The sequence below is a fragment of the Polypterus senegalus genome, chromosome 15 (assembly GCF_016835505.1).
Source record: "Polypterus senegalus isolate Bchr_013 chromosome 15, ASM1683550v1, whole genome shotgun sequence".
NCBI lineage: Eukaryota > Metazoa > Chordata > Cladistia > Polypteriformes > Polypteridae > Polypterus > Polypterus senegalus.
Window position 1 is genome coordinate 12611246 of NC_053168.1, and position 21680 is coordinate 12632925.

A 21680-nucleotide genomic window follows, 5' to 3' on the forward strand; every position below is an offset into this window, starting at 1 on the left:
ACAACAACAACATTTATTTATATACTGTAGCACATTTTCATACAAAAAATGTAGCTCAAAGTGCTTTACAAAATGAAGAATAGAAAAATAAAAGACACAGTAAGAAAATAAAATAAGTCAACATTAATTAACATAGAATAAGTAAGGTCCGATGGCCAGGGTGGACAGGAAAAACAAAAAAAAAACTCCAGACGGCTGGAGAAAAAAAATAAAATCTGCAGGGATTCCAGACCATTAGACCGCCCAGTGTCCTCTGGGCATCATGTCATCTGGCTCTTAATATGAAGAATTCTATCATCTTAACCAATCAACTACAGCCACCAGTAATTACCTATACAGGTGTCACATACGTGTGCTTAGGAGGCAGTCAACAAGCCCTAAGGTGAGTGATATAATACAAGATAACAGTTGATTTGGGGTACTGATGCCTCTCTCTCTGTCTCTACAGAACAAAAGAAGATAAACAGTAAATACACTCACTCACTGACAACACTTCCAGTCTCTGAAAATGGCTCCCTACAGACAACTCCATCTGTGATGACGTCACTTTTCCGGTCCATCTCTGATGACGTTACTTATGGCTCCTCAAGATGATGTCACTTCCAGCTCCCCAAAATGACGTCACTTCTGGCTCATCATGATGACGTCAGTTTTGGTCCCTCAGTGATGACATCACTTTTCGGCTCGTCAAGATGATGTTACTTCCAACTCCCCAAGATATCATCACTTCCGGTCCATCTCTGATGACGTTACTTCCAGTTTTATCGTCATTTCCTCAAAACTCATTTCTTGCAGCCATTTTGTATATAAACGATTGTTCCACTCCTGTATTCTGTCAAAAGTTTTGGTTTTTTTTTTTTTGCTTTTTTCATGGATATTACACGGGGCAATTCCCAAACTCTTTTGGCAGTTTTCTGTGTGATTTATTCATATTACACATGTCGAGTCTTCCATTATTTTAAACATCACTTCGTTAACTGGGGTGTCCTGCGGGTTTTCCCATTGATTTTCTCACCGCTTCAAAATAGGTTTGTTTGGACCTTCTCACTAGTTTTTAAGGGGGTGTTCATTACTCATTTACTTCATTTTAACCTTAGTAATTATGCTGGTGGCTCCTCTAAGATGAGGCAGATCTCATGTGCCTAAGCTTAAAAAATGTTTAGTTAACTCTTCAGTTACATTCAGTCCTTTAACTTATGTTTTAATACATTTATTAATAATAATTATAATTTAAATTAAAAAATTAGATATTATTATTAATCATTCAGCTAAATACTTGTAATAGATTGTAAAAGATTATATATAAAAGATTATATATAAATTAAAAATTCCATACCTCCTGTTTGCTTTCGTTCTCCATGACGTGTTTCTAAACTTGATTGGAGTTGGAAAGGCACACGTGTGTACCTGTGTATAGAAGGAGTGGTGGCGAAGGATCTACGCTGGCATCTGGAAGGTTGCTGGTTCAAATCTGTTCAAATCAAGTTGTGCTCTGGAGCAGCCATTTTATTCCAACATTACCAAGGAGTAACAGCAGATTGAATGGGCCGTCTAAAGTTTGTGATCTGGGGCCTCATGTACAACACCTTGCATAGAATTCACACTAAAACATAGTGTAAGAGCCATTTTCCTAGTTCTATAAGATTCATGAATATTTTACTAGATGATAATGCATAAAATATGGGAGGTTCCTATAACCCCCGCGAATAGAATTGAGTTGGTATTTTCCTGTCATTTTCTAACAATATCGAGTGAACAATGTTCCACAGTTAGTGTCTAGCCTCGCCTTGTGTAAGGTACAGAGGCATACGGTTTTTAACCGTGTTCTTGTTTGTGCCCGCGTTCGTGTTTGCGCACGTGACCGTGCCTGGGCACATGTCTATGTGCCAACGGCCTATGGGCCTTTTGAGTGTGAAGTAACTTGTAAAATAAAAGATTTAAGTGTTGAACCGTATGTTTAAGGCATACAGAAGAAGAAATTAAGAACCTTTAAGTATAGAAATAACCAAAGTTTCTTAAGAAAAGCTAAGTTTATAGAAGATACATTTTTTCCTTTTTTTCTTTGCCTTTATTCTATGTGTGTAACTATTTTTCTTTTTATTCTTGTGTGGATTATTTGCTTTTAACTTTCACTAAATAACTAAAAACAAACTTTTGGACTGTGAGATTTTTTTGTCACGCGTCTTACCCGTGCCTGATTTCGCCTTATACATCGGCGGCTACACATAGCATATGGAGAAAACTAGAAATGTGCGTATGCACAAAAAAATTCAAATGCATAAAACTGTACATAAGCAAAGTTCTATGCACTTTCACTTTATAAATCCCAATCAACGTGAGCTGTAACACACATTCACGAGCCAACTGCCCCACCCTGACTCCACCCAGAATTTTGCCTATTTGAATATGCAAATTAATGTGAATAGCCCCATTCATTCAGTGTTAAAAGAAAATGGCAAAAGCATGTGTAAAAAAAGAATTTCAGCAAATGTGAAATGGAGGTCCTGCTCAGTGTAGTGAAGGCAAGGAAAAATGTACTATTTGGTGGCTTAAGCAGTGGTATAAGCAACAAAAAGAAACTGATGGAGTGGCGCAGCGTGACGGAGGCACTCAAAAGTTTAAGTTCACAAAGTCACACTGTGCCCGAAATTAAAAAGAAGTGGTCAGATATCAAAGTCAACATGAAAAGGCACATCGCAGCCCACCAACCACACTGGAGGAGGAAGCGGAATTCACATTTATTTAATTAAATGTAAACTTTCCCAGGACACTCCCACCCTCCATGATTTTTCATCCCTCCAATGATCGGAGGGAACAAAAAGTGATTGCCATTCTTGGATTTGTGATTCTTTAGAGCAGGGGTGTCAAACTCTAGTCCTGGAGGGCCACAGTGGCTGCCGGTTTTCATTCTAACCATCTTCTTAATTAGTGACCAGTTTCTGCTGCTAATTACTTCTTTTAATTAACTTGACTCAGGCCCTTTAGTTGTTTCTTTTTCCTTAATTAGCAGCCAAACAATAATGAAACACAAAACAAGCCACATCACACAAAATCTGAAAATAAAGAAAGGTGAAGGTCTCAGTAAGGTTGATCTCTCAACTCACCAAAACACTTTGACGATGTACTTATGAAAAACAGAAAATCAACAGTTTTGGAAATGTCAGCTGTGGTAGAACGAGAGCAACAACAAGCCATGGAATTAAATAACGGGTTTAATTAACAGCAAGACTTGACTTCTCATTAAGAAACTGATTGGAGTTTGAAACCCCAGTTTCACGTCTCATTTCTGCATTTTAATGAGGAAACGAATTAATTCAGAAGACTGAATCCTTCTAACAGGGCTATTAAAATGTGAATTAGCAGTGAACCTCCAGGCCTGGAGTTCGACACCTGTGCTTTAAAGAATCGGGGGGTTTACTGATGTGAATCTAAAACAGAAAGGGAAACCACAGAGAAACAGTAGCAGTGCTTTGATGCTGGGTGTCGCCCGTTTCCAAAACCAAACAGAAATGTGCGTACGCGTGGTGTGAGGCTGCTGTGAAAATGTTTCAAGTTTCGTTTTTATACATCTCGATGTTTGCATGGAAACAGGTGTATGCAACATTTTTTTGCGTACACACCATTTATACATCGGGTCCCTGGTGATTGATGGAGGTTTCAGTGCGTAATGCAATGGAACTGAAAGTTCGTCAACCATGAGTTGCCTCTATATTATGCATTCAAGGTCCATAAACACTCAACTTCCTAAAAATGCTCTAAAAGAAAGGTTTTCCAATCTGAAAACCTATCTGTTTGCAAGTCTATGTGATCCAATGCGTAACATCTCATCAGGCCTTACAGACGTGTATAATGTGTCTTCATTCTTTCATTTCAGCATGTTGAACGGGTTATTCATGGATCAAGCATCTGATTTTTAAATATAATAAAGCCCCTTGGTTGACTCATATTTAAGGCTGAACCCTTCAGTTTCTCAATGGTTGACTCCAGCTTCTGATTCTTAGTTTTTATTAAAGTGTAACAGCAGGAAAATTAAATGCATTGGAGTGCCAATTTCCTTCGTAGGTGGCAAAGAACATTTTGGAATAAATATTCATGCTGTACTACAGAATAAAGAGAATCGCAGGAAATATGACAAGAAATATAAAGAGAAATGTCAACATATTAAATGGAAACTGAAAATTCACTGCCAAGCATGTGTGCTGGATGGCAGGCAGGGACTGGCATCTCTGCCAGAATGGACTCCGTTTCTGTGCCTGCCTGGGAGACCCAAATAGACATGGAAAGAGGCAGGAGGCTCCCTACCTACACAAGCATCTGGGCAATGGATGCCATCTGAAGAATGGGTACACTGGCAACGTGGGAGGTTTAGATGGAAGGCTGGGAGGCCAGTTTGAAGGAAAGACAGGGGATTTATTCAAGCTACATGCTCCCCCAAACTTCTAGGTGACAGCAACCCAGGAGGCAGGTACAGCAATGGACACCCACAGGGCATGCTGGGAGTTGTTGTGCTGTATGGCAGCCCTAATAAGGTCCCTGGGTTCCACCAGGAGGTGCTGCTAGGAGCTGTGCTCTGCAGTTTTTGAGACTTCCAAATGATCTGAAAGTACTTTTCATCTGGCTATGTCCAAGATGAAAGGAGCCACTTTGCCACATCCAGGCAAGTCGGAGTCAGGAGAAAGGAGGACAAAGCTCACCTTTTACTCTACTTCTCTTTTCATTGCTCTGCCCTTTCTTCTGTAGTTCCTCTGTGTTCTGAGATCAGTCAGGGCTGTCAGTGATGTGGACCCAAAAGTACTTGTAGGAGTGGACCACCACTACATCCAATCTTTGAAGAGTGTTTGGACATGGAGGCTCTTTGGTGTGGTGAAAGTCAATAAGCAGTTCCGTGGCTTTGCTGATGTTAAGTTGCAAACCGTTCTCTTTACACCAAGAAACAACCTTCTCCCCCTGACTCTACTCCTCTGCCTCATCCCCCTTATCAATACTCCCCATAAGTTCTGAATCATCTGAGAGTTTCTACCAGTGACATATCCTGCTTTTATATTTATAGTCTGAAATATACAGAGTGAAGAGAAAAGGAGACAGGACGGTTCCGGGTGGTGCTCCAGTGTACAGTCCTTCAGTCTCACAAACTGTGGTCTGCCTGACAGATACCATGTTCATCATCCAGGACACCACAGGCTCACCCACCTGAAAATCTCTGAGCTGACCCCTTAAACAGGGATGGATGGTGCTGAAGGCACTGAAGAAGTCAAAACACATAATCCTCACAGTGCTGCCAGCTTGGTCCAGGTGAGAATAAGCATTGTGGAGCAGATAGATAATTGCATCCTCCATTCCAATCTTTGCCCAATAGGCAAGCTGCAGTGGGTGCAGGTGGTCTACCACAAGAGCAGTCATATAGTCCCGAACCAGTCTGTCAAAGGTCTTCATGATGTGAGATGTATCGTATATACTCGCAGATAAGTTCTCCCACAGATAAGGACTTGATTTTACCATATAATTTCTGGTATTTTATAATGTCACAGATGTTTCACCTAAAATCCCTTAGGGGAGGAATACCTTCCTACAAAAAGGACAAATGAGACACAACTGAAGTAAAAGGAGTCAAAATGGAGAATTTGCCTTGAAACACACGTGATACTTTGTGACATCTCTTTCAACACTTGGTCACACACATGCACATGGGAGGCAGTCGAAGGGCTTAAGTGATTGTACTTCTATGCCGGGCCTGGAGGTGGCGATGTGTACTGACTCTCTCTCTCTCTCTTTCTCTTCCCTCTTCTGCAGAACCTCCAAAGAAGATCCAGCATGATTTCACTTCTGGTTCCTGCCCTTCAAGCACACCTTTCCTGTCTGCCCTCTATGCCTGCTGTCACACACATGTACTTGTTAGACAGTGTGACAGTTAGGAGGCGCTATCGCTCTCTTGAACCCCTGTCCAGAACTCCAGACACCAAATAAAAGTCCAAATGTTGACTTTATTAATTCTGCACAGTGCACAAAGAACCCTCTCCTCCACAATACTCATAAACAAACCAATAATAATAACAATAATACTCTCCACCACTCCCAGACGCATTGGCTTCCTACCACCCAGCTCAGCTCGCCGTCTGGGAGCTGCCACAGTCCTTTTGTATTCCCTGACCCGGAAGTGTTCCCAATCCCCAGTCCATGTGATTCTTTAACACTTCCGGGTCAGGTACAAGTCCTTTTCTTCACCCCGGAAGCACATCATTCCCCTTGTCCATGTGACTCGGACGTACTTCCGGGGCATAAGGCAAATGCCCATCGTTCCTCCCTAGTGGTCCCCATGGTAGCCAGCAGGGCTGTGTATAAAAATTCCAATGTCTGTGATGCCCTGCTGGTCTTCGGGGGACCTCCAAACTACAAGGAGGGTTCCACCTGGTGGCTTGGGGATATTGGCCGGGATGAACGGCCGGCCATACACCACAACAGTTTATGGGCTCGAATAAAGGGACCATATATACTCGCATTTAACTTCTCCCGTGGATAAGTTTTACCATATAATTTTCAGTATTTTTCAATGTCGAATGTGGAAAACTCCCGGGTTCGCTTCCCGGGTCCTCCCTGCATGGAGTTTGCATGTTCTCCCCGTGTCTGCGTGGGTTTCCTCCGGGCGCTCCGGTTTCCTCCCACAATCCAAAGATATGCAGACTAGGTGGATTGGCGTTTCTAAATTGGCCCTAGTGTGTGCTTGGTGTGTTTGTGTGTGTCCTGTGGTGGGTTGGCACCCTGCCCAGGATTGGTTCCTGCCTTGTGCCCTGTGTTGACTGGGATTGGCTCCAGCAGACCCCCGTGACCCTGTATTCGGATTCAGCGGGTTAGAAAATGGATGGATGGATGGATGTGGAAAACTCACGCTATTGATCCAAGAGATTATGATATGTTAACATCCACCTGAGAGAGTAACCACGGAGCACACGGCCTTTATCTTTAGTGTGGGTGCGGCAATGCGCTGTGTCAGCGTGTGCTCCTAACCTCTCTCTCTCTGTTCTGCCCACGTGACCACACGGTAATATCCAAACTATTCCGAAGTGATGTTTGCACTGATTTGTGTTTTTTGCGACTCACACCTTCACACACCTTTATCGTTAGAGCATCCCTTACCTACGATGGAGCATTCGATCAGAAGAAAATATGAAGCTGGTTTTAAATTAAAAGTTGTTGAAGTGGCGAAAGAAATTGGTAACTGTGCTGCCGCAACAAAATTCGATATGTCTGAGAAACTGGTGTGAGATTGGAAGGCAATATTAAAAAATATTTAAGTGTCGTATTTTTGAACAGGCGTATAAGTCAGGGGATGATTTTATGATTGATTTTTTGGGTTTCAAGTACGTGAGTATGGGCGGTAAGTGTCACTGGTGTGTAGTCTTTAGGTGAAGAGGCATCTGCCTTCTTCAGGACAGGAACACTTTAGGTTTTCCACAGCAGTGGTCCTTTCTGGAGCCTTAGGGACAGACTGAACAGATGACACCACAAAGCTGGTCAGCACAGGCCTTAAGAACTCAAAGACTGACTCCATCTGGTCCCACAGCTTTTCCTGAGCGTAGCTTCCTCAGTTGCTTCCTCACTTGGTCTTCAGTCATTTTTCTGGAGCCTTAGGGACAGACTCATTAGGTGACAGAAGACATTCTGGCAGCTATGTAATCATAGGTGGTGATCACATTTTATAAGCATGGTGTATATGTAGCTACAAAAAGGAATTCTCATACTGAAGTGTAACAGCTCATGGTGTAGGACTAATTAGCTTCTTGTAATTAGTAACCACGAGACAGATACAAGAAAAAGACTTTGTGAAACATCGGATCTGGCCATTAATGGAAAAAAAAAGGCTTCAGTAGAATCGATGTCACTAGCTTGTAACAATCTAAAAGAAACAGTCTGTTCGATCAGCATGAAATCTACAGCAGCCTGTCCAATTAAATGAGTAAGAAAAACAAAAAATGATGGAATACAGATAATAAAAGGAAAAGGAACCCCGAGGAGCTGTGCAGCCGCGCGCTGCACCAGGGACTTAATTACCCTCTGCAATTCCTCCCCTAACGCTGCAATTCGAGTTGGGATTTAAGATAAATTAATTGTATGGAATAGCGTGTGAGGATTTTTGGGTACATGATAAAGAAGTAAGTAAAAATAAAGAAATCACAGCAGAAGTTGTTTTTTTGAACTTTTGCAATTTCTTTTCAGCCAGTCACCCGCAAAGGATCAGATTTTCAAGAATCAAACTAGTTGTCAAAAGTACAGTCATATGACAAAGTTTGGGAACCCCTCTTAATTCTTTGGATTTTTGTTTATCATTGGCTGAGCTTTCAAAGTAGCAACTGCCTTTTAATACACGACATGCCTTATGGAAACAGTAGGATTTCAGCAGTGACATTAAGTTTATTGGATTAACAGAAAATATGAAATATGCATCATAACAAAATTAGACAGGTGCATAAATTTGGGCACCCCAAAAGAGATGTGACATCAATACTTAGCTGAGCCTCCTTTTGGTAATCTAACAGCTTCTAGACGCCTCCTATAGCCTTTGACGAATGTCTGGATTCTGGATGGAGGTATTGTTGACTATTCTTTATACAAAATCTCTCCAGTTCAGTTCAATTTGATGGCTGCTAATCATGGACAGCCTGCTTCAAATCATCCCATAGATTTTCGATGATATTCAAGTCAGGGGACTGTGACGGCCATTCCAGAACATTGTACTTCTCCCTCTGAAAAGTTTGGGAACCCCTCTTAATTCTTTGAATTAAGATTAACAGAATTGGATTAACAGAAAATATGCAATATGCATCATAACAAAATTAGACAGGTGCATAAATATGGGCACCCCAACAGAGATATGACATCAATACTTAGTTGAGCCTCCTTTTGCTCCTTTGAGCCTCTCGACGCTGTCCTCCTATAGCCTTTGATGAGTGTCTGGCTGCTGGACTGAGGTATTTCTGACTGTTCTTCCATACAAAATCTCTCCAGTTCAGTTCAATATGATGGCTGCCGAGCATGGACAGCCTGCTTCAAATCATCCCATGGATTTCCGATGATATTCAAGTCAGGGGACTGTGACGGCCATTCCAGGACATTGTACTTCTCCCTCTACAAGAATGCCTTTGTAGATTTCCAACTGTGTTTTGGGTCATCGTCTTGATGGAATATCCAACCCCTGCGTAACTTCAACTTTGTGACTGATGCTTGAACATTATCCTGAAGAATTTGCTGATATTGGGTTGAATTCATCCGTCCCTCGAATTTAGATAGATAGATAGATAGATAGATAGATAGATAGATAGATAGATAGATAGATAGATAGATAGATAGATAGATAGATAGATAGATAGATAGATAGATAGATAGATACTTTATTAATCCCAAAGGGTAAATTCACATACTCCAGCAGCAGCATACTGATAAAAAACAATAAATGAAAGAGTGATAACAATGCCGGTATAACAGACAATAATTTATGTTATTGTACAATGTTAACGTTTAGCCCCCCGCCCCAAGGTGGAATTGAAGAGTCGCATAGTGTGGGGTCTCCTCAGTCTGTCGCTGAAGCTGCTCCTCTGTCTGGAGATGATCCTGTTCAGTGGATGCAGTGGATTCTCCATGATTGACAGGAGTCTGCTCAGCGCCCGTCGCTCTGCCACGGATGTCAGACTGTCCAGCTCTGTGCCTACAATAGAGCCTGCCTTTCTCACCAGTTTGTCCAGGCGTGAGGCGTCCCTCTTCTTTATGCTGCCTCCCCAGCACACCACCGCGTAGAACAGGGCGCTCGCCACAACCATCTGGTAGAACATCTGCAGCATCTTATTGCAGATGTTGAAAGACGCCAGCCTTCTAAGGAAGTATAGTCGGCTCTGTCCTCTCTTGCACAGAGCATCAGTATTGGCAGTCCAGTCCAATTTGTCATCCAGCTGCTCTCCCAGGTATTTATAGGTCTGTACCCTCTGCACAGTCACCTCTGATGATCACGGGGTCCATGAGGGGCCTGGGCCTCCTAAAATCCACCACCAGCTCCTTGGTTTTGCTGGTGTTGAGGTGTAAGTGGTTTGAGCCGCATCATTTAACAAAGTCCTTGATTAGGTTCCTATACTCCTCCTCCTGCCCACTCCTAATGCAGCCCACGATAGCAGTGTCGTCAGTGAACTTTTGCACTTTGCAGGACTCCAAGTTGCATTGGAAGTCCGATGTATGTTGGCTGAACAGGACCGGAGAAGGTACAGTCCTCTACGGTGCTCCTGTGCTGCTGACCACAATGTCAGACCTGCAGTTCCCGAGACGCACATACTGAGGTCTGTCTGTAAGATAGTCCACGATCCATGGCACCAGGTGTGCCTCTAGATAGATAGATAGATACTTTATTAATCCCAAGGGGAAATTCATATAATCCAGCAGCAGTATACTGATACAAAGAAACAATATTAAATTAAATAGTAATAAAAATGAAAAAAATGAAAAAATAAAAATAAAATTAATGTTAGCATTTACTCCCCCGGGTGGAATTGAAGAGTCGCACAGTGTGGGGGAGGAACGATCTCCTCAGTCTGTCAGTGGAGCAGGACGGTGACAAAAGTCTGTCACTGAAGCTACTCTTCTGCCTGGAGATGACACTGTTCAGTGGATGCAGTGGATTCTTCATGATTGACAGGAGTTTGCTTAGTGCCCGTCGCTCTGCCACAGATGTTAAAACTGTCCAACTTTACTTCTACAATACAGCCTGACTTCTTAACAAGTTTGTCCAGGCGTGAGGCATCCTTCATCTTTATGCTGCCACCCCAGCACACCACCGCGTAGAAGAGGGCACTCACCACAACCGTCTAGTAGAACATCTGCAGCATCTTATTGCAGATGTTGAAGGATGCCAACCTTCTCAGAAAGTATAGTCTGCTCTGACCTTTCTTACTTAGAGCATCAGTATTGGCAGTCCAGTCCAATTTGTCATCCAGCTGCACTCTCAGATATTTAAAGGTCTGCACCCTCTGCACACAGTCACCTCTGATGATCACAGGGTCCATGAGGGGCCTAGGCCTGCTAAAATCCACCACAAGTGGTTTGAGTCGCACCATTTAACAAAGTCTTTGATTAACTTTCTGTACTCCTCCTCCTGCCCACTCCTGATGCAGCCCACAATAGCAGTGTCATTAGCGAACTTTTGCACGTGGCAGGACTCCGAGTCATATTGGAAGTCTGATGTATATAGATTGAACAGGACCGGAGAAAGTACAGTCCCCTCGGCGCCCCTGTATTGCTGAACACAATGTCAGACCTGCAGTTCCCAAGACGCACATATTGAGGTCTGTCTGTAAGATAGTCCATGATCCATGCCACCAGGTGTGAGTCTACTCCCATCTCAGTCAGCTTGTCCCTAAGGAGCAGAGGTTGGATGGTGTTGAAGGCGCTAGAGAAGTCCAGAAACATAATTCTTACAGCACCACTGCCTCTGTCCAGATGGGAGAGGGATCGGTGTAGCATATAGATGATGGCATCCTCCGCTCCTACCTTCTCCTGGTATGCGAACTGCAGAGGGTCAAGGGTGTGGCGGACCTGTGGCCTCAGGTGGTGAAGCAGCAGCCGCTCCATGGTCTTCATTACATGTGATGTCAGAGCAATAGGCCAGAAGTCATTCAGCTCACTAGGACGTGATACCTTTGGGACTGAGGTGATGCAAGATGTTTTCCAAAGCCTCAGGACTCTCCCCTGTACCAGGCTCAGGTTGTAGATGCGCTGTAGAGGACTCCCCAGCTCCAATGCACAGGCCTTCAGCAGTCGTGGCAATACTCCATCTGGACCCACTGCTTTGCTGGCATGAAGTCTCCTCAGTGCTCTGCTTACCTGGGCTGCTGTAATTGTGGGTGGGGATGTCTCACATATGCTGGTGTCAGCAGAAGGATGGGTGGAGGGTGCAGTACACTGAGGTGAGAGTTGTTTACTGTGATCAAACCTCTTAAAGAAGTTGTTCATTTGGTTTGCTCTCTCCACATCTCTCTCGATGTTGGCACCCCGCTTCAAGCTGCAGTCAGTGATGATCTTCATCCCATCCCAAACTTCCTTCATGTTGTTATTCTGCAGCTTCTGCTCCAGCTTTCTCCTGTACTGCTCCTTCGCCACCCTGAGCTGGACTCGGAGTTCTTTCTGCACGCGCTTGAGCTCATGCTGATCACTGCCTTTAAAAGCCCTTTCCTTCTGGTTCAAAAGGCCCTTGATGTCACTTGTAATCCATGGCTTGTTGTTAGCATAGCAGCATACTGTTCTTACTGGAACTACAATGTCCATACAGAAGTTGATGTAATCAGTAGTGCAGTCAACAACCTCCTCAATGTTCTCACTACTGTATATTATCCCTGTAGGATATCCCAGTCTGTAGTTCCAGTCTCTCAGAGCCGGCTCTGCCTCAGGGGACCACTTCCTTAATGAATGTGTGGTTGTAGGTAGTGCCTTCACTCTTGGTTTGTAGTGAGGCTGAAGCAGAACCAGGTTATGATCTGCTTTCCCAAGCGCAGGCAGCGGGGTGATGCTGTATACGTCTTTAACGTTTGAATACAGTAAGTCGATAGTCCTGTTTCCCCGGGTGTTACAGTCCACATACTGGGAGAAGGCAGGTAATGTTTTGTCCAGCATCACATGGTTAAAGTCTCCAGCAATTAGAACAAGCACCTCAGGGTGCTGTGTTTGTAGTTCAGCAACAGCGGAATAGATGACGTCACTCGCTATCTCCACGTCCGCACGAGGACTGATGAAAACAATAACAACAATGACGTGTCCAAACTCTCTGGCAAGTAATAGGAACGCAGACTTACGGCCAACAGTTCGATGTCCCTGCAGCAAGTGGAGATTTTGACGTTTTTTGACGCTGGTGGACACCGGCGGTGAGGGATGCCGTCAAGCTGAAGAAAGAGTCTTACGGGACCCTTTGTCCTTTGGGACTCTGGATGCAGCTAATAGGTATCGTCAGGCTAAGCGTAATGCGGCTTTGGTGGTTGTTTAGGCAAAAACTTGGGTGTTTGGAGGGTGGTGGAGGAGTTTGGGGAGGCCATATAGAACGACTTCCAGACGGCTTCAAGGAGATTCTGGTCCACCATCCGGCGTCTCAGGAGGGGAAAGCGGTGCAGTGTCAACACTAAGTATGGTGGGGATGGTGCGCTGCTGACCTCGACTCGGGATGTTGTGGGGAGTACTTCGAAGACCTCCTCAATCCCACTAACATGCCTTCCAATGAGGAAGCAGAGCCTGGGGACTCGGAGTTGGGCCCTCCCATCTCTGGGACTGAGGTCACTGAGGTGGTCAAAAAACTCCTTGGTGGCAGGGTCCCGGGGGTGGATGAGATACACCCGGAGTTCCTCAGGGCTCTGGATGTTGTAGGACTGTCTTGGTTGACACGCCTCTGCAACATCACATGGACATCGGGGGTAGTGCGTCTGGATTGACAGACCGGGTGGTAGTCCCCCTCTTTAAGAAGGGCGACCGGAGGGTGTGTTTCAATTACAGAGGGATCACACTCATCAGCCTCCCTGGAAAAGTCTATTTGGGGGTCCTGGAGAGGAGGGTCCATCAGATAGTTGAACCTCGGATTCAGGAGGAACAGTGTGGTTTTCGTCCTAGTCGTGGAACAGTGGACCAGCTCTACACCCTTGGCAGGGTCCTGGAGGGTGCATGGGAGCTTGCCCAACCAGTCTACATGTGTTTTGTGGACTTGGAAAAGGCGTTCGACCATGTCCCTCGGGGAATCCTGTGAGGGGTGCTCCGGGAGTATTGGCTAATGGCCTTTGTGAGCGATTTCACCGGTCGTTAAAGTCACTCCTCAAGGCCTCCCTTACCAACGACAGTCTGCTATGGGTGCTGTTGGGGTTAAATACAGCTCCGAAAGAGGATCTGCAGGTCTCTTCCGCTGAACTGGTGTTTGGCCAGCCTCTCCATGTGCCCGGGGATTTTATCCCTCAGAGTTCTGTCCCCTGGTCTGTATCCTGATACCAATCTCTGCTCCTGGACACAGCAGTCACCTTCCAGCTGGTACCTTCTGTCCAGCATGGCTCTCCTCACTCCTGGTTCCCATGCTGTAATAAGTGTATATGCTTAACATATCACTGTGCTCTGTACCAAAATATTTTATAAATCTACTTTTCTTTCTACACATATGTACAGCTAACACAAAGCCAGATTTAGCACAGGGGCTCATCATTTAGTACTGCTAGGCAAGCATTTTAAGACAAGACAGGGACAACAGCAAAATGTTCAGTCAGACTGAAGACCATTGCATACTATTTCTGTATGTCAAACTCGGCATGACGTTGTATCCTCTCTTTGCCTTGTTTGGAATGGCATGATTCACCTAAGTGGAGGTCAGCACATGAAGAAACAGTATAAAGCCTTGGACCATTGCCCGGAACACCATTGAAGCGGACGGACGAATGGGAAATAACATCATCCGATCCGGAAAATCCTTCCAATGCAGCAACGAAAATGGCAGACTCTGTACATAAAGCCCCCACTCCCAAACTGAGTTCTTGTCATGGCTTCCTTTGTCTGTTATGCTGCGTAAGCCGTCATTAAAAAAAGCGAAGTTATTTCTCCTATGTGCTTTCTTACCGCCGTATCACTATGGGAGGGGTATTGTCTTCTTATATTATATCCATTTAGTTTTAGGTTATGTAACATGCCACAATTACAAAAGAACTTATTCCAACAAGGTAGCTAGTGCCCCCTGCTGGATACACATACCATCTACAATCAGCAAAGTTCATGTTTGTCCAGCATGAGGCACATCGCGGCCCACTGAAACCACCTTATGATGGCCCTTTTTGAGTCCTGGAACGCAGAGACAAAACATCCGGTCTTGACATCTGTGGCAAACAGCAGACGGCCTCGGTGGATCGCCTCAAACCTGCACATTTGGATTCCTCTGAGGTTTTTGACTCTTTTCCGGCACCTCTCAGTGACCTGACCCCTGCTTCCCCTAACGCACCTGTACCTACCGGGCATGAAGATGCTAGTTCTCCAGGTCTGGTCACAACCCTGTCTAACCGCACTCAGACGAGGAGTATAGTGTGCACCCCAACAAAGTTAGCATCGCTTGTGTATGTGAATTCTGGGGCGGCCTGTGTAGCGGCAGGAAGCGCTCCACCTCTATAAAGACACAATCCACACGTACTGCAGTGTGGGAGGAAGTGGGGTGATGAGTGAATACGCAACAGTTGTATATAGATTCATCGTGTTCAATAAAAAGTTAGTAGTTTTTTCCTGCATCGACAAAACGTTATCTGGCGTGTTTTCTTTCCTCACAGGGCACCATACTGTAGTATAGCGGGTCGGCGGCTTCAAAAATATATGGCCAGTTTTAAATCCAGAAAGTCATGTCTGTCTCCATGGGCACGATTGCACAGCCATGGGGAGTTAATCGGGTAATTGGGGCGAGTCACACCTGCATGTGTGGTTGAGATCATTCTCATTTGCTTCATCGGCTTCCTGCGGCATGCAATTAAAGTACTGCGCCCATGGGCCGTCACAAGGGGGAAGAAAGGTGAAAGAAACATAAAGAGATTGAGGAAGAGGAGTTTAAATGGTGTTATAGGCAGTCATGGGCGGACGATCTGGCCACCTGGATGGTGAAGGCAGCACGAGCTGTGGTGCTCTAGGGCAGGGGTGCCCACACTTTTTTGGCTTGCGAGCTACTTTTAAAATGACCAGGTCGAAATTATCTACCTACATTAAAAAAGCTATATATATAATGTATATATATACAAGGGATATCCAGAAAAAAAGGTTACAAGTCCCGTGGAGGATGCAGGGAATTTTTTTTTCGAAGGTTGGCATACCTGCGTGTAGGGTGGTCCTAACGGTCAAAATAAGCCCGGGACCGCGTCAGTCAGTTGTGAAATGTCATCACAGCAAGCGAGTTCGTCAACCTCTGCTGAGGCCGTTTGCTCCACATGCGAGATTCGTTCGGCCATCAAGTTCCTCACTTTGCGTCGTGAATCCGCGGCCGAGATCCATCGTCAGCTTGTGGAAACTTATGGAAAGAATTATTGGGTAGGAAACATTTTTCCAACGATGAGGAGGTGAAGGAGACAGTGGAGAAGTGGCTTTTGAAGGTGGAGCGGAGCGTATTCGACGAAGGTATAAAAAAGCTGGTGCCCAGGCTGAAGAAGTGCATCGAAGTTGACGGTGATTATGTTGAGAAATAAACACATAATTTGGAACATACCCTGTAAATTTGGTATTTGGTATATATATTGTGGTGATTATTCTTCCCCAAAGAATACAGCATAAACAAAAACAAAGTTTTGGGGACCGTCCCCATATATTGTCGCCCAGACAATAATGAATGTAAGTGATTCAGAGTCTCAAAAACAAAACAGTGAACAGTTTTCTTTAACCAAAATGCCGGCTTTATACAGAAAAGGATTATGGTACAGGAAATGGTTGGCAGGAAGTGGCGTTGAAAACAGGAACCGGAAACAACGTCATTATGATTGGACGGAAGTGAGGTAAATTGATGGAGCCGGAAGTGACGTCATCATGGTTGACTGGAAGTGACGTCGTCGCGGCCATTTTGGAACCCTGAAGTGGAGGATTATTTTTCTTCAGGTTTTCTGTTGATCAAAATAGATTTGGGTAAGTACCACGTGACAACCCTCTATCTCGCGATGTTTCACTCACCTTTAGGCTCTTTGACTGCCTCCTAATCGCACATGTGTGACAATATATATATATATGTATATATGTATTCAGGGCATTCGTAGTCTGAATCACAATCTGATTATATGTGTGGTTACCTACCAGGTATCGCTTGTGGTTGGTCTCGCAACTGAAGAGGGCACCGTGGCGGATGTTTGCCAACTTGCAGACCAACCACAAGTGTTGGTACATAACCACCCATACAATCAGATTGTGATTTAGACTATGAATGCCATAAATGTAATTACCCCGATCTACATGCTGTCAAATAAACAAACCACACGCCGTGGTGCAATTTAAAGATAGACTAACATTTAAAAAAAAAATTTTCGAATGCAATGCGATCTACCTGCACTACCTTTCCGATCTACCGGTTGATCGTGATCGACGCATTGGGCACCTCTGCTCTTAGGGGCTGGTTTGCCTCGCTAAATATTTGCATGGAGTGGGGCGAGCAGAACAGAAGACCTCCCTATGGATCAGGGGGGCAACCGATTGATTGTGAGGGAAGACGGGAGGACAGCCAACCTCAGACGGCTGAAAGGAATTTGTGGCTGCTGAGTCTCCGCTGGCAGAGCCGGGTAGACAAAGAAGGAGGTGAGCTGAGATCGAGATTTTAACCTCTATTTTAATGGATTGATTTATTGATTTTTATCCCCACTTTTCACCTGGTTTTATGGATTTATTTATGTACTGCACAGTGGACACTTCTGGCTTTACTTTTGACTGTTTTTAATAAAAGCACTCAAGCACTTTCCACCCTCCCCTGGCTTCAATGAGATTTGTCCTCATTTGTCAGCTCATTTCGGTCATAACTATTGTCACAAACTCCACAAAGAGCCATAGCAAGGTTTGGGACATCCATCCATTATCCAACCCGCTGAATCCGAACACAGGGTCATGGGGGTCTGCTGGAGCCAATCCCAGCCAACCCACCGCAGGACACACACAAACACAAAGCACACACTAGGGCCAATTTAGAATCGCCAATCCACCTAACCTGCATGTCTTCGGACTGTGGGAGGAAACCGGAGCGCCCGGAGGAAACCCACGCAGACAACATGCAAACTCCACGCAGGGAGGACCCGGGAAGCGAACCCGGGTCTCCTAACTGCGAGGCAGCAGCGCTACCACTGAAAACTACTGATGTTCACATAACTGAGTCCAAAAAAGAACTGAGGGAATAAGGAAAAGGTGGAGGCTTTTAAAGGAAAAGACAGGAAGTGAAGTCAGAGGGGTCGGGCTCATAAGGGTCTTCAGCCATAAGCTCGAGCCTGGACGTGACATCAAAGGGGTCGGAGCCGACAAGGTCTTCCTCCATAGGCTCGGACCCTGAAGTGACGTCAACAGGGCCAGGTGGAATCTCCCATGGATGGTCTGCAGGAAAGCATGAAAAAGAGTCAGTGCACTGCCACCACCTGGTCTGACTCGGAACTGCACTTACTCAAGCCCTTTAGCTGCCTCCCATGCACACGTGTGTGACACTATCGACGGTGTTGTTTCTACAGACTCCTATGTGAGAAGAGGGAGTCGTGAGGAGACCGGCATCATCACATACACAACCTCCTCACCCCGAACAACACTACATCAATATCATTAATCTACAGCCAGTCAGATTAAAGGATTACAACTCGGAAAAACCCATTTCTCTTTTCTTCCTTCCAAAGTAAATTTAAAAATTACTTGATAAGAGCTACGGTTTAATGAGGACAATTAAAGATTAAGTTTAATGAATGAATTAATGAAGCCAAACCCAAGAGGAGAACTACAGGCCTTACAGCCTTAAAACGGCAACAGTAAAAAACAAAATCTGTTTTGTATTGTTTAATATGTTGCTGTTTGTCGACTGTCATATATATTCATAGTTCTTTTCCGTATCACTAGAGCACTTCAATCTAATTTGGAAAGTTTTTCAATCTGATTTTTCAGCCTTTCACAAATAAAAAATATTCTCATTACACATTCTTATTTTCCAGTGACCCGACTCTACATGCAGCTTATTTTTCACTGCGGCGTACATCTCTCGTAATCTACTTTTCAGTAAGTGTAATTCAATTAGTACGTCAATTGGCTTTTTTGGATGCAAACACGGTAGGACACAGACAATGCTGATTTAACTTGCTAGTGATCAGAATACGTATTAGATGATAATTAGGAGCCAAAAAAAAGAATCCTGCACACCGGAAGACGGGATAAAAAGGGCTTTCTTTATGCTTTCAATTAAAAATAATCCAAAAAGACTGTGACACGTGACTAAAAATAGATGGCTGATTTATAGTATCAGATTGACCTTATTGCAGCAAACAGAAGAAAATGATTATAGATTTAGAATGAGGGCAACCAAAGTAGAAACAAAAAATTAGAAAAGTGTCAATCCACTGAAAAGCTGATCAGGAGTGAAATCCTCATTCTGTCTGCAGTACTACAAGAAAATGAACAGCCACTATGATAGAAATCTACATTTATTTGAACAGAGGTCAACGTAATCTTCAACATCATCATGAAGACCTTTGAGAGGCTGGTCCTGGACTGACTGACAAAGACTACAGTGGAGGATGCAATCATCAATCTGCTCCACTATACTTAGTCTCACCTGGACAAACATATTCACACTGTGAGGATGATGGGTTTTGGTGTCTCCAGTATCTTCAATACTATCCAGCCATCCCTGGTAAGTGATATGCAGGTGTGTGAGACTCTGGTGTCCTGAAAGATGGACTATCCGTCGGGCAGAATGCAGCTTGTGAGACTTACAAAAGACGTCAACACAAAAATTAACATCACGGGGACCTTTGAGAGGCTGGTCCTGAACTGTTTGAGTCCTCTTGTGGTAGACCACCTGCACCCACTGCAGTTTCCTATCTGACAAAGACTACAGTGGAGGATGCAATCATCAATCTGCTCCACAAGGCTTAGTCTCACCTGAACAAACATATCCACAGAGAGCAGACATGTCACCCTTTTTCCTCAGAAAAATAGAGTCACAATTCTATAATTCATTCAGCTGGCTCAGCTGTAGCTTTTTGTTCCTAAGCCTCAAAGACAAATTTTTTTCCTTGACTCATAATAAACATCAATTTGTCACCTTTGTGTATGTTTGAGAGAAATGTCAGTCAGTCACACTTTTAAAAGCATTCGAGTGTTGTTTGTCAAACAAGCGAGTCACAGACATCATGATGATTTGGGGCAGCCACCCGTATATTGTTTTCCAGGCTGCAAAAGTTGATCTTATACAGTATGAGCGATGTTCACAGTCCAAAACAGAACTGACTTGCATTGAGACGAGATGGCAGTTTTAACAGATAGGCGGGGAAATGACTTCAGCAGCACCGGAACTGGAAGTGACATCTTCGTGACCGGAAGTGACATCATCTTCAAGCTCCAGAAGTGTCGTCATCGTCGGCGCCTGAGCCCAGCAGGATTTCCCAAGAATGGTCTACAAGAGACTGAGAGAGACGGTTAGCACACTCTGTCGCCCCCTGGTCTGGCATAGAATTACTATTATTTAGGCTCTTTAGCTGTTTCCCATGCACACATGTGTGACATGTTCTTTATGGCGATGCTTGAGACAATTTAAGACATCTATAGTATCTACCCTGCCCTCCATAATGTTTGGGACAAAGACCCATTTTTCGTCGATTTCCTGTTCATTCCACAGTTTAATATGACAAATCAAACCATTCAGACCTTGTGATTAAAGTGCACATTGACAGAATTTCATGGAAGAAGATTTGCAGACATTTCAGTCACACAGCCAGTTTTACTACATGGTCCCTCCATGTCAGGGCACCGTAGTGTTTTTGATTCCTCAGGTGGGTTTCGTTGCGTCATAAGATTCCTCGGCCTGCTTCTACCCTGTGGAGTATGCAGTTGCCATTGTTCAAGATGAGGACAAGAGTTGTGCTAATGAAAGTCAAAGAAACCTTTATGAAAATAAAACCATTGGAGACATCGGTGAAACCTTACAATGACCGAAATCAACTGTTTGGAATATCATGAAGAAGAAAGGATGCACTGGTGAGCTCAGAGATCACAAAGAGACTGGTAGGCCAAGACCTCACCGAAGAATCCTCCCTATGGTCAAGAAAAAGCCCATCTGACAGATCATACACAGTCTTCAGGGGGCCGATGTGGACGTGTCAGAGATGACTATCAGCAGAAGACTTCATGAACACAAACACAGAGGCCAAACTGCAAGATTCAAATCACAAGAACAGGACGGCCAGATGACAGTTTGCGATTAAGGACTTGAAAGAGCCTGCAGAATTCTGGGAAAAGGTCTTGTGGGCAGAAGAGACAACGATGAACCTCACCAGAGTGATGGCGAGAGGCTAACTATTAAGTTCACTATTAGATCCAACTAGTATGGCGCTACAAGTGTTAATGTTAGCAAACGAGAGCTGCTCTTTTGTGAATACCGTTAAATCTTGTATATAATGCGCACTTGTGTATAATACACATGCTGATTTAACCCACAATTGTCAGGTAAAAAAAAAAATCATAAACAATGCACACCCTTAACTTTAAGATTTTATTTAAAATTGCAGACATTTTTTTCAAACAAAATTCAAAGTAATAATTATTATAATCGAAGGCGACACGGTGGCACAGTGGATAGCACTGCTGCCTCTAAGTTAGGAGATCCGGGTTCGCTTCCCAAGTCCTCCCTGCGTGGAGTTTGCATGTTCTCCCCCGTGTCCGCGTGGGTTTCTTCAAGGTGCTCCGGTTTCTTCCCACAGTCCAAAGACATGCAGGTTAGATGCATTGGCGATTCTTAATTGTCCTTGGTGTGTGTGTGTGTGCGCCCTCATATTATTTTTTGACACGTTTCTATGGTATACTGAAGAACAATTATAAACATTTCATAAGATTGAAAGACTTTTATTGGCAAATACATCAAATTTATGTAAAGAGTCAATATTGACAGTGTTGTCCCTTCTCTGGCGATCCTAAACTGTCTCTTGTGTGTGCTTGATGTGTGTGTG